The sequence below is a fragment of the Pogona vitticeps genome, chromosome 2 (genome assembly GCF_051106095.1).
Source record: "Pogona vitticeps strain Pit_001003342236 chromosome 2, PviZW2.1, whole genome shotgun sequence".
Taxonomy (NCBI): domain Eukaryota; kingdom Metazoa; phylum Chordata; class Lepidosauria; order Squamata; family Agamidae; genus Pogona; species Pogona vitticeps.
In genome coordinates, this window is record NC_135784.1 from 290,770,991 (window position 1) to 290,783,857 (window position 12,867).

Here is a 12,867-nt window from a genome sequence, read left to right on the forward strand (position 1 = left end):
TTAAGCAGTAACTACCAACAAATATGCCCCAATTCAGAAGTCATATTTCACAAATGCCAAAGAGATGATTGTGTAGACTAGGAGTGGCAAAACTGCAGCCTCTCAGTAGCTGTTGGACTGCAACTCCCATCAAGTCTAAGCCAGCACAGCCAAGGCTAAGGACTATTGGGAGATGCAGTCCTACAACATGTGGAAGACTGCACTTGAGACCTCGGTACCTAGCAGAATGTTTATTCCCAGCTGGGACTACCCATCCTACCCATTCCTGTCAGGCAGGACGGTTGAGAATATGGACCCCGAGGGAGGACCACAAAGAAAAAACAAGGAACGAGTCACTCCTCAGCTGTGGAATCAGTTACCACCCACTATTTGCCTGGCCCAGTTCATAAACTGTATCTTCAAGAAACAGCTTAAGAACTGGTTATTTCAGCAGGCATTTCAAAATATTTGATCTACAGAGCTTACCAAAACTGCTCCTACAACCACAGTACGATACTACAGAATTACTGCCAATTTAAAGGTTTAGCTGTTATTTAGTGTGTTCTAATATGTATTTTAAGAGTATACTATTTCTATGGTATAAGTGATAGATGTATCATTTTATGATTTATGGCTATGTTGATTTTTATTATTTTATTTTATTTTATTTGCTTTTTAAGCAAAAATACCTTTGGCTAAATGGTTGGTTGGTTGGCTGGCTGGCTCGCTGGCTGGCTAGTAAATAAACAAACAAATAAACAAACAAACAAACAAACGAATGAATGAATGAATGAATGAATGAATGAATGAATGAGTGAGTGAGTGAGTGAGTGAGTGAATGAATGAATGAATGAATGAATGAATGAATATTCTTCCTTAGGATTAAGTCAGTCCACAGAACAACCATCAACAGAATGGAGAACCTCCTCTTATTCCTAACGACATTCCTGAGATAAGAACAAATTTGTTATAGTCAAAAAACCCTGAGTTAATTAACTATATAACTGTAGTGTGAGGAAATCAGCTGGAAATAAGAAGCACACTACACAATCAAATTGTCTCATTAAAAAATTATCCAAAAACAGGTCTATGAGCAATATAGGCAGATAGAGGTGGAGGACTATCTGATAGCAGTAGAGTTCATTGGCTGGACCCACTGGTGTGTTTTATTTATTTATTTATTTATTTATTTAACTTATATGCAAAGGTCTCTGGGTGGCTTACAACAATTTAAATACAATAAAAAGATAAAACAATAAAAATACAATTAAAAATACAGTACTCTAAAGTTGCCATCCAGAGCCACAGTTGATATTATTACAATTAAAAATCTTCTGGAACAGGAAGGTTTTGACCTGGCACCAAAACGTCATCACTGTCGGTGCCAGACGAATCTCCATCGGGATGGTGTTCCATAGTCTGGGGGCAGTTGCCAAAAAGACCCTTTGTCTACAAGCCATGCTGTAGATGGGATAGCTGTTTCAGGAGGGCCCCCTGGCTAGATCTTAATTGCTGGGTAGGTTCATATGGAAGGAGGCGGTCCTTCAGGTATCCAGGGCCCAAGCCGTTTAGGGCTTTATACATCAAAACAAGCACTTTGAATTGGGCCCGGGCAGCGACTGGTAATCAATGTAATTTCAACAGAATTGGACTGATGTGTTCCCCAGCTGGCCCACCACTCACCAGCTGTGCAGCTTGATTCTGAACCAGTTGCAGTCACCGGACTGTCTTCAAAGGCAGCCTAACATAGAGCCCATTGCAGTAATCTACAGTGGGGTCTCGACTTACGAACGACCCAACTTGCGAACAATTCGAGTTACGAACCTGCCCTATAGGGAAAGTAAGGACTTGACATGAGAACTTCCCTCGAGTTACGAACAGGGAAAAAAGTCCCCCCTCTCTCCCCTTAGAGGCTTCTGGAGGGGGGAAAAGGGTCAGAAACTTAAAAATAAATACTGTACTGTTAAATAAAGTCACTTACCAGGCCTTGGTAGCCCCCAAACCACAGGAAAAAGAGCAGGAAAGAGCTAAAAGCCGACACCCAGAAAGAGCCTGGCAGCCATTTTGTGGTTTTCCCTGCTCCTCTCCCCGCCTAACAGCTGATCGGCTGGCTCTGAGCAGGCTTCTGGAGGCTTGCTCAGCACCTAAAAAGCCTGCCTGAGTGCCTTTGTGCTGAAAAAATCAGCACAACATGCTTTAAAACATTATTTAAAATTGGCTTCGTTTTTTTAAAAAAAGAGTTCTAAAGTGCCGCCTTTAGTGTTCCCTGCCTTCCCTGAACCTAAGGGGAAAAAAGAAAGAAAATATCCCCCTCTAGTGGCAGAAGGCAGAATAGCAGCTTCCCATTAGTTTCTATGGACAGAAAAGAGTAGATACGGATTAAATGGTTTTCAATGCATTCCTATGGGAAATGCAGATTCGACTTAAGAACTTTTCGACCTGAGAACCACCTTCCAATACGGATTAAGTTCTTAAGTCGAGACCCCACTGTATATGGGATGTTACCAGTGCATGCGTAACTGTCATGAGACTCTGCTTGTCCAGTTAGGGCCATAGCTGGTATAATTTCCGCAGCTGAAGGAAAGCGCCCCTGGCCACCAAGTCCACCTGGGCTTCCAGAGTTAGTACAGAAGAACCCCCAAGCTGTGGACCCTGTCCCTTAGGGGGAGTGCAACCCCATTCAGGGCAGGGAAATGGCCCTCCAGCCTGTCCGGTGAAGCACCCACTAACACCACTTCCATCTTGTCTGGATTGAGTTTCAATTTATTAACCCTCACCCAGTCCATTATCAGGTCCAGACACAAGTTCAGCACAGAAACTGCCTCACCTGGATTGGTGGAAAACGAGAGGTAGAGCTGAGTGTCATCATCATATTGCTGCCTCCTCAGCCCAAACCTCCTGATGACCTCTCCCAGTGGTTCCATGTAGATGTTAAACAGCATGGGGGATAGTATTGAGCCCTGAGGAGCCCCATGACAATAACACCATGGGGCAGAGCAAAAGTCCCCCAGCACCACCTTCTGGACATGGTCAGCCAGGAAGGAGCGGAACCACCGTAAAGCGGTGCCCCCAACTCCCTACCCAGCCAGCCTGCCTATCCAGAAGGACACCATGGTTGATGGTGTCGAGAGCTGCTAAGAGGTCCTGGAGTATCAACAGGGTCACACTCCCCCTGTCTCTCTCTCAGCAAAAGTCTTCATACAGGGCGACCAAGGCAGTCTCTGTACCAAAGCCCGGCCTGAAAGCAGAAAATCTGTTTCATTCAACAGTGCCTGGAAGTTGCCCAACTACAACCCGCTCCAACACCTTGTCCAAATAAGAGAGGTTCGGCACTGGTCAGTAGTTAATTACCTAAAAGTTAGATAATTTGAGTCTGGCCTTGAAGGCCCTATGGTTAGGTGACAGCTTTCTTGAGGGTAACATGTCTCAACTTCATAACGTGCCAAACAAGGCCTCTTGCACTGCAGCCCCTCCCTGCTCATTCTGCTGAGTGAGATCCCAAACTTCTTTTGCTCAAGTCCTGCCCTGCCACAAGCTCCTCACCAAAACCAGAATCCCAGAAGTACCACAACTTTGGACAAGAAATTACCTCAGTGATAGTTCAAATGAGCAGTAATTCAGCAACATCATTTTTTTTCCAAGCTCTGAGAAAGACATTCCTTCTAGTAGAAGCTTCCTAACATCCAAATAATTAGCAAAGGCAGAGAACAAGAGCAAAAGAACCACAGGCTACAAAATGAGCACTAAGTAGGACAATCAACAGCTCTTGGTCCTTTCAACTGCTGGTGGTGAGCTGTATCTTCACTTACTTTCCAGTCCAATACTTTACGGAGATACTGGGGCTTGAATCAAGAGTACTCAAGGCTAGATGCTGAGACTGAGCTAAGTAAGCTCACTGTAATTGAGACCTAGGGATAGGACTTCCATATCTTAAGGACTTCCACTTCCATAACACGTTGAGAACCACAGGCTGATTTATGGGAGTAAAAGCCCTCAAATCCAGCATGAGATAGAGCAACCCTCTCATCCTGCCATTCCTGTGCCACATCTCCATGGAACTAGAAGAAAAGTGGCCCACTGCATTGTGGGAGTCATGAGGTACATGGGAGAGTTGCCCCCTGAAGCAGCAGCGTAGGAATGTCAGGGGGATGAGAATGCTGCTCTACCTCCTGCTAATTTGAGGGTTCCCACTCCCATAATTTGGCATGGGGGACTCTTGACAAATTTTTGGCGTCCCATCCCTATAGAGAACTCTCTTTAGGCATAAAAGGAGACCAGTTCCATGTGTTCCAGTGCTTAGCATCTTCAGCTGCTAAATAAACGAGGTTATCAGGTGACCTGTAATGAGAAAGGCCCCTGCTGAAACTCTGGAAAACTGTTCTACCAATTTGAACAGGCAGAAATGGTCTCAGTGTCTCAATGGTCTAACCTGGTGTGCAGCAGCTTCTTATGTCCGAGTACAGAAGAGCTAGGGAAAATTATGCTCTGGGAATATGGAAAACTTGCTTACACTGAGATTGACCACTACTCTATCTAGCCTGGTGTTGTCAATATTGACTGTGACTATTCAGGCTTTCATGCAAAATTCCTTTCCAATTCTACCTGGAATTCCCAGGTCTTCCTGGTGGCCTCCCATCCAAGTACTAACCAGACCTAAGCTTCCAGAAAATTGGAAAAGATGAAGTACATTCAGTCTGGAACAGTTCTTAGTGACCATTCTGGCTGAAACATTTTCCAAACTCTGGATTTGGACATAACTTCCTCCCTTGCCTTAAAATTAACTCTTTTTATGCTAGGAGAGACCTAAACTTTCCCCGAGTCTTTACTCCTCCAACCCATAACATCCCAAGACATGGCTCACCTTTTGCACCATTCAGAGTCAAACTTTGTCACCACCACATTTCTAAGAAAAAAAAAAAATCTATGTATATAGACACATTCCCTCCAGCAGAAAGGAGACCAAACGGCAAATACAAAGTCCAGAGCCAGCTGTGGTGCTTTGCAACATGATTGCACTTAATGAGAACAATGACCCCATGTACCCAAATCAATACTGTTTTTCCAAGTATTTTAGAAACTGAACTCATTGTTACTCTGATTGGCAGCATTTGTAGAGCTAACAATGCCAGAGACCAAGAGGGAGTGGAACATTGCCGTTTTTGCAACTGACTCAGGGGAGCATCCCTAGAGTTGCCCAATCAGAGTTCTGGACCAGATGGTTTTTATCGCTACTAAATCTTGCAAACAACAGTTAAGACCAAAGTGGGAGGAAATTCTAACGTGAACGGCTTAGCCAAAACCCCACCGTTATTACTGTAATCCCCGGGGAAAGACTGCAGGGATCTTTTACTGACCAAGAGCCAAGTAGAGCTTCAGTTTAAACTTTTAAGCTGAATCAGCAAGAATGCCACAGGCAGGTCTTGCACTATCATTCCCATCTGGTTGCTGGAACTTGCCCAGAATCCTTTTAAAGTACTCCGTGTTATTCACCCTCTCCCTGAAGACTGAAGTCAAGATTTCTGTTTCTGTGGATTTAGTGGATTTCTTTTAAAATCTTTGCTTTTGGGTGCAATGGGAAGTACACAAAAAGAAAGCCAAAGGACCCACAAAGGTCAGGCACTGCAAATTATGCTGTGGATTCAGACAATCCACTGCATGTAATCTCTTTATTACATTATATTATTTTATTACAATGTCTAAACTACCATTGCTGCACATAAAAAAGGTTCATTAGGGTGCAATGCAAGCCTTTCCCCATAAGAATTAAGACAATACTTATCACCATATAGTTTGATAGAGCACAATGTCAACAAAGACCAGAAGAGCCTTCACATTAGTGAGACTTAATGTGTTACCCTCTAAGCTCATGGAGAGAAGATTTCAACATATACCTATCTCAGATTGCCTGTGTTCGTGTAATGATGACTAAGTGGAAACTGTAGGTCATGTTTTACACTGTACTGTCTTTTCTATAGAGATCTATGCACCAACCTCCTGAGCCCAATCATTCTCAGATATCCAGGAAGACCTGATGAATTTTACATCAAGCTACTTCTTTCTGATCAAGACTCCTTTATTACAGCAAACTTTTGTGCAGCAGCAATGGCACAGCGCTCCCTTATAGTCTCCTGAGTTCACAAGTTGACTGGTTTCAGCATGAGGGTGGTTTATTGTCAAGTGTAGAGAAATGTTGTCCCAACCGAAGGGACCATGGCTCAAAGGATAGCTATTAAAAATGCTGTATTTTATTCTCCCCATATTTTACAAACAGTACATAATTAATTATTTGTTGTACACTTTTAAAATTACATTTTGTATATTTTAACCACATAATATGTTTTATGAATTAGCAGTACACTTTTAAAACTGTGTTTTGTGTATTTTAGCCACATACGTTTTATGAACTGACTGTATATTTTTAAACTGTATTTTGTATATTTTAGCCATAAATATGTTTTATGAGCTGGTCACCTGACCGTAATAAATTCAATTCAATTACAATGTCACCTATAATGTACTGCACCTATAGCTCAGCTGTAAAGGCTGGCAGTGGCATATGCAATGTTCATACAGTAAGGATGAGTGGTGCCTATTGTGGCTGGTGAAGCAGAAAGGGAGACAGTGCCAGGGGCAAAAGTAGGTAAGCATACACACAGGCAGGCAAAGATGCATACCAATGCAGTCACAGGCAAACACACATACACATGCACAAACACACACATGCACACACATATACAGAGCCATGGAGGCAGGCACTCTCATACTTCCTTCCCCCCCCCACTCCATTTGCTCATTCTGACATTCAGCTGAGGAACGGAAACACAACCTGCCTCCAAAATAGAAATGTCCCTAACCTGGCTGGTGATCATCTGTGTGTCTGATTTCAACCCTGGGCAGGTTGCCTATTCATATTCATTCTCTCATTTTCCTTCCTTCCCTTCGCTGCACACACCTTCATATACACATGCTGCAGAGAGTGTGATGAGAAGTTCTGCAGGAGGGGAGCACAGGTCCTTACCTTTCTCCTCAGGTGTAGAGACAGGTAGGAGCACCCTTGGGTGAGCTACTGCTCCACTTGCCTCAAGAAACCATCTGCTATTGCAACACAGATTCACGATTTCCTTGTTTTATGGCACCCCTCACTCTTGTCATGAGCCACCTGCACTCCACCTTTAACACATTCTTCGCTGCACATGACAAACCAGCACAATTGTTTATATACACAACTTGCTCCATAGTGGCAGTTATTTTGCTTAAGAGCCTAGGCCATTATTTAGTATTTATTAACTCATATGTTTGTTCTTACAAATGTTTTTTTTAACAACCCTGTCAAGATCTTTCCTACCCACACAAGTGATTACTTCTTATTTAGCATCGCTCATGGAGATGCGATCAGAGGATGTTCAACAAAATATAGGCACAACGTGAAGAATAAATACAGCATATACCAGGAATAAAAATCTCCCCAGAGAAATTCATGTTCACGAGAAAGATCTTTTGAGATAAAGTTTGGAGAAATATACAAGGTAAGGAACCTAATAGAAATAGAAAAGATAAAGAAATTAAGATCTCGAAACATATTCCCTGGCAAATAAGACAGAAAAGGGGACAATATGTGGAATTGACATCCCTCTTGAGAACAAACTCAATTATGTATAAGTAGTTGGTGCCTGAAGGTGTCCTCTTTGAATTCCAGGAGCAGAGTTATTATAGTAACTTAAAAATGAAGCTGTGCATCTACTTTTCCCCAACAACAGTGGATGTTGTTTCGTCCCTTCAGTGCTGTCTAGAGGCTGTATTGCAATGGATGCAGGTGAATGGACTGAGGCTGAATCCAGACAAGATGGAGGTCCTGAGGGTGGGTGGCCTTGCCATTGGTGGTTTGGGAAACTCTCTCTTTTTGTGTGCGTGTGTGTGACTCTCACCACAAAGAGTGAGGTTCGCAGCTTGGGGGTCTATCCGAATCTGGTGCTCACCATGAAAATCCAGGTAGCGTCAATGGCTTGCACTGCCTACTTCCATCTGTCGCGGATTGCCCAGCTGTGTTCCTATCTTGATATGAGGGCCCTCACCGCTCTGGTCCATGTGCTTGTACTCTCAAGATTAGATTACTGTAATGAGCTCTACATGGGGCTACATTTGAGATTGATATGGAAGCTTCAATAGTGCAGAATGTGGTGGCTAGACTTCTCACTGGGGGTGAGAAAATATCAACATAGCTCCCCTACTCTGGCTGCCTTGCATTGGCTGCCCGTACGTTTCCACATTGATTTCAAAGTATTAATAATGACATTTAAAGCCAACAGTTTAGGACCTCAATATCTGCCTTCTCCCACCTAGATCTACCCGAATCACTCGTTTTAGCCAGGATGGGCAGCTGAGGGGGCCTAATGCTGAGGGAGACCCGGAAAGAAAAAACAAGAAATTGGGCCTTCTCCGTAGTGGCCCCTTACCTCTAGAACAGTCTACCCTCAGAAATATGTTTGGCTCACTCGCTGGGTGTTTTTAAGACCAACCTCAAGACCTGGTGCTTTAGGCAGGCCTTTCCTCCTGTCATTACCTAATTTATTTCTTGCCGTCTTTAATTTTATTAATGCTGTTCTTTTATTTTATACTCTTATTATTCGGATTGCTGTTAGCCACCCAGAGTAGACTTTGGTCTAGATGGGAGGGACATAAACAAACAAACAAACAAATAAACATGATTTTATGAAAACGAAGGAGAATTCGCTGGACGGAAAAGAGGCAAAAAAGCAGATTAGAAACGAGGAGAAATCATGTGAATCATCAGGATCAGAGACAGAAAGAAGCTCGACTACAGCAGAAGAGTAAGCAAGAAGCAATAAAGGAAAGCACACTATAGAAACAAGAGGATCCAGAAGGAGGAAAGAAAACCTACCTCAACAATAAAGAGGGACTAAATGAATAAAATGGTTAAAGACTCTAGGATATAATGGGTATATAATGGTAGAATAATAGTACTGTTTAAAAATCAGTAGCTGCTAAAGAAAATGCAGATAAGATGTTTTATAGATAATTTATGATTTACATAAGTTTTTTTTAAAAAGGTACAAAAAGTTTTGAAATGGTGTGGGAAACGCAAAACACAGGAGGAGACTTTTATTATGTTTGGTGGATATACAGGGAATAACTTCATAATTATAGACTTGAAAGACAGCCTGGAAAACATAAATTAAAGAAGAATGTGAAGGCCCAATTAGGGAATAAATAGATTAATAACTATAGTAACACTGGGAAAATTTGCTGGTTTTTAAAATCTCTCTTTGTAGTATACAGTGGTGCCTCAACTTACGAACGTCTCGATATATGACCATTTCGAGTTACGACCAGCTCTGGCCGCAAAATTTTGCTTAGACTTGCAGATGGAGCTTCCAGCTACAAACAGAAAAAGGCAGGGGGAAAAGGCAGGGAATTCAAATTGCTAACTGTTGGTAGGTGAAGAGGCTGCTTCTTTGTAGCTCTTTTGCCCCAGCAGTTAGAGTGAGTGTGATCAGAGGAGGCTTTAGTTTAGACTGCCTGGTAAGGAAAGGTGCTGCTTTCTGCTTTTTAACAACTATTCTGGATGGGTTTTGCAGCATGGTTTTGGGTTTTTCCTCCCATTTCTGATGGGTCTTGGGGCATTTGTTTGTTTTTTGCTCTCCCCCCATTTCCAATGGGTCTTGTGGGGTTTGTTTGCTTTTGGGTTCTTTTTTGCATGTCCAAAGAGTCTTGCACGGTTTGCTTGCTATCTGCTTCACTTTTTTGCATTTCTGATGGATCTTGCACGGTTTGCTTACTTTCTGCTTTGCTTTTTTTTTTGCATTTCCAATGGGTCTTGTACAGTTTGCTTGCTTTCTGCTTTGCTTTTTTGCATTTCTGATGGGTCTTGCATGGTTTGTTTGCTTTTATTTTCTTTCTCCCCCCTTTGGCTGAAATGGATTAATTGTGTTTCCAATGGGTCTTGCAGTGTTGTGTTTTTTTGGTGATGTTTTCTTTGGCCGGAATGCATTAATTGCATTTCAATGCATTCCGACGGGAAATGGTGCTTCAGCTTACAACCATTTCGAGTTACGACTGGAGTCGCGGAACCAATTAAATTTGTAAGTCGAGGCACCACTGTAATTGTACAAGTTGATGTAAATTCTACTATCTCACTCTCTGGAATTTTACTCTTTTTCTATCCACACCTACCCCCAAACCTTAAATTCCCTTCCCTATAATCCTACTCCCATTAAAAAGAATTTAAAAATTAGAAATTAAGAAAAAAAGAGCTCTTTCCTACCCCACAACTTCATTTCTGTAAACGGAGCTCTTGGTTCCTGTTTCTTGCAAAGAAGTGCCTTTTACAAAACCTGCAATATCTCTACTTGGATAAGTACATTCAACAGGCCCACTTAAAGGTCTCACAAGGTTCTCCAGATCTTTTTCTCAGGCAGGGTGCCATCAAAAGCATCTTGGAAGCTTGCAGGCTATTTTCTCATCTTTAAATTGGCCCATGAAAGATAATACTCCAATATAGCCGCCCAGAGTGGTAGAATATACCAGATGGGCGGGATATCAATCAATCAATCAATCAATCAATCAATCAATCAAACAAACAAACAAACAAACAAACAAACAAATAAAGCCCCCATTTTTCCTACATTTATCAGAGGTAAATAGCGGTTACTCTGGAAGCTGAGGTCAATGAGTGAGTGATGAGAACACCTCTACTGTATATAGATTTTTTCCCCTGAAGTTCCCAGAATTCTGGCTGGGGGGGATTCTGAGGGTCACGATGCAAAAAAACTGAAAACCTGAAAGCCTACAATTAGCTTGTGGTAATGTTTAATTCCACTTCACAAGAGAGTCAATGAGACTCTTGTTAAAGACACAAGACCAATGTCACTGCCCCTCCTCTGGTAAACTGCAGAGATGTTGGCATCTCTTTACGTCTGAGTCCCAAGTCCAAGTCTTTGGTACCAAGTCCCAAGTCCGAGTCCTTATTAAAAAGAAGTTGTGTGTTGGGTGAGTGGGTTCCAAGTCATGAGTTAAGTCACTGAAAAGAACCCAAAAACCAAGTCAACTCACTGATATAATTTAAGTACAACTTGACAGTGAGTGCCATGACTCAGGTCCCCATCCCTGGTAAACTGGAAAATTATATTCCCATCTGTGCCTTAAATCTTTGCAGCTTTATAGTTTACATGCTTTAGATATACCACATCACACAATCGATACAAAAGATCATGTTCTAAATCAGGAAAAAGTGCCAAACCAAGACAAAGTTTGTTGCTGTTGTTGTTAAATGCCATCAAGTTGTCTCCGACTTGAGGTGATCCCATGAATGAATGACTGCCAAGATAGCCCTGCTCACCTCTTATAAACTCAAGCCAGTGGCTTCCTTTATGGAGTCAATCCATCTAATATTTGGTCTTCCTCTTTTCCTGCTGCTTTTAACTTTCCTCAGCATTACTGTCTCTTCCAGCAAATCTGGCCTTCACAGAATATGTCCGAAGTACGACGGCCTCCATTTTGTCTTTTTTTTTGTTTTGTTTCCAGAGACAGTTAGGTTAATTTCTGAAGACACAGGAATAATCCCCTCCCCCAATGTTGATGGCTAGGATACTCCTATGGATGAGTAGAAAAGAACTAAGACCAGACAGAGAGGAAAAGCAGACCAAGACAGAGTTAAAAGAAGCCTGTGTGGTCTTTGGGATAATCACGATGCGGCAGTCCCCCACCTAAAGGAAGCTACCTGCCAGCAGTGTCTGATTAGACACTAAAGTTTCTTACATACTTCGAACTCCATTTGATTACTGGAGTATTTTTCTCCCTTACATATTTCAGATACTAAAAAAAGGCATAGCACTTTAGAATACTGTTGTTTTTTCTACCACTAGATTCCATTTATTGTTTTCCCATGTCATAAATTTTCTATTATTTCAGGAGGTGATCTTGATTAAAGAAAACAACACATCAGTAATGAAAACTATAATCAATAATGCCTTATTAGACAAGCCCAAATGCCACAACACTATACAAGCTTTACCATTGTGGCTTTTCTCATGGACCAGCATATTTATTTTAAAAAATGTTATCTGATAAAATACACTGACCTAAAAAAATATAACAGTTTTCCCTCATTCTTTTCTTAAAAGTGAATGTGTGTGGACTGGGGTGGGGAGGGAGGCCTGAACTCCTTTCTTATTTCATCCTGTTTCCCCTGGCTCATCTGGTGGACATCTGTCTGGAAAAGGACAAGAATCAGTATTGTTGATGTGAGATTCGCAGCCCGCTATTCTCTTACAAGGAGCAATAAGAATCGTAATGTTATTTTCCAGCTTTCCTCTGTTATGAACCTGCAACAGTGCACACAAGCCTGAAGCTATGTATGAGGTGCTGGGTTGCCAGATTTTGCAGCTGGAGACCGTTATATCCCTAAATCTCTCAGTATATCCCTAAATCTCTCCATGTGCCAGGCGAGGAAGGAACTATAGCTTCTTGTGCCATTTAAAGCCTGGGCCCATCCCCCAGTCCTTTCCCAAACCGCTGTAATGCCTCAGACAGCTCCAGTTACACAGCCCAGAGAAAACAGCAGGACTGGAGAAGAACCAGTTAGGAGAAAGCTGGGAGGGATTCCCTCCCACCGCTTTGAAAGATTTAAAGTAATACTGTCATTCAGCTTTCAAGACTCTCCCCTTATGCTGAAAGAGTGTGATTGTCACACAAGGAGCTTTCCATGCCTCCTGTAGTTGATAAATTGGCTTGTTCTGTTTTGCGACTGGTCCTCTGCACCCAAATATGGAGTTTGTCTGCAGGCATGACAACTCAATCATAAAAGTCTGAAGATTTCAGCTTCTAATAACAGGCTATCTGTAACATACAATTTGGCCCTTGAAGCCTCAG

The 12,867-nt window shown here is 42.2% G+C and overlaps 1 protein-coding gene across 3 annotated transcripts in view; it reads right to left on the reverse strand.

Moving 5' to 3' along the window:
* GHR (growth hormone receptor) overlaps nt 1-12,867 on the reverse strand; it is a 184,562-nt gene that overhangs the window by 150,505 nt on the left and 21,190 nt on the right. Inside the window, exon 1 of one of the 3 annotated variants that reach the window (XM_078384460.1) lies at nt 6,998-7,019. The exons of the other annotated variants lie outside the window; for them this stretch is intronic. The gene's annotated coding sequence lies outside the window, so the exon portion shown is untranslated. Of the gene's footprint in view, nt 1-6,997; nt 7,020-12,867 lie in introns of those variants that run through there. 3 annotated transcript variants of the gene reach the window in all.